Source organism: Nyctereutes procyonoides, unplaced genomic scaffold (assembly GCF_905146905.1).
Source record: "Nyctereutes procyonoides isolate TBG_1078 unplaced genomic scaffold, NYPRO_anot_genome, whole genome shotgun sequence".
Taxonomy (NCBI): domain Eukaryota; kingdom Metazoa; phylum Chordata; class Mammalia; order Carnivora; family Canidae; genus Nyctereutes; species Nyctereutes procyonoides.
The window spans coordinates 62,762,751-62,763,799 of record NW_026575049.1 but is presented as its reverse complement, the minus strand read 5'-3'; the positions used below and the strand labels follow the sequence as shown (position 1 = coordinate 62,763,799).

At 37.1% G+C, this 1,049-nt stretch overlaps 1 non-coding gene across 1 annotated transcript; it reads right to left on the bottom strand.

Moving 5' to 3' along the window:
• Positions 1–422: 422 nt before the first annotated feature.
• Positions 423–529, bottom strand: LOC129512258 (U6 spliceosomal RNA). The gene has a single exon (XR_008664996.1). It is a non-coding gene; the product is annotated as a U6 spliceosomal RNA (small nuclear RNA).
• Positions 530–1,049: the final 520 nt, after the last annotated feature.

The window sequence follows — 1,049 nt, the reverse complement described above, 5'->3', positions numbered from 1 at the left end:
CCAAACCACAGCTCTGAGCCCATGAAGCTGGGGGGTCTGTTCCTTTGCTGAATTCACATGCTCCTCCACACCTCCCCAAATCTAAGGAGTGCTTAGGAGTGCTTGTCATCCCCATCAGTCCCTTCCAAAATGGCCTCTTCTAAGACCCTGGGGAACCCCTTGCAGTACATTCAAATGGGTGTATGTCTTTATAAAAGTTGTAAGTATTTTAATTGTAATCATTTCAGACTTCTGTCTGTTTCTACTACTACTTTTGCTCCTTCATACTCTCCTTCTCTAGGGTGGTATTGGAGCAGCTGTGGGCCTCTTTTGTAGGAGCTGGCTAAGAGAAACGTGAATACTATATATGTTGTGCCTCAAAATTTTTTTTTGATTTTGTATGTTTTTTTTATTGGAATTCAATTTGCCAACATATAGTATAAAAAAATACGGAGCGCTTCATGAATTTGTGTGTCATCCTTGTGCAGGGGCCATGCTAATCTTCTCTGTATCATTCCAATTTTAGTATATGTGCTGCCGAAGCGAGCACAAAAAAAATTTTTTTAAAGAGCAACTTGGAAATATGCTGTTTTTAGCACCTTTAATGTCAGATATTAACATATAATAAAGGGCTCATATTGAAAGTGTGCAATTTGATATGTTTTGACTTATGTATAGCCTGAGAAACCATAACCAAATCAAGATAAAACCCATCACCCTTAAAAGGGTTCCTTGTGCCTCTTTGTAATTCCTCCCACTTGTTCTTACTCTGTTCTTAGCCACTGATTTCTGTCAGTTTAGTTTGTGTTTTCTATAAATGGAATCATGTAGTATACTCCTTTTGGTCTGGCGTTATTTTGCTCAACAATTACTTTGGGATTCATCCATGTTGTGTGTATCAATAGTTTATTCCTTTCTATTACTATTGTATTCCATTTTATGAATATGCTACAATTTCTTTAACCGTTCTACTGCTGAGACATTTGGATTGTTTCTAGTTTAGGGGTTATTTCAAATCTGCTGTGTATGTATGATCATGTACTTTCATTTCTCTTGGTTAAATACCTGGA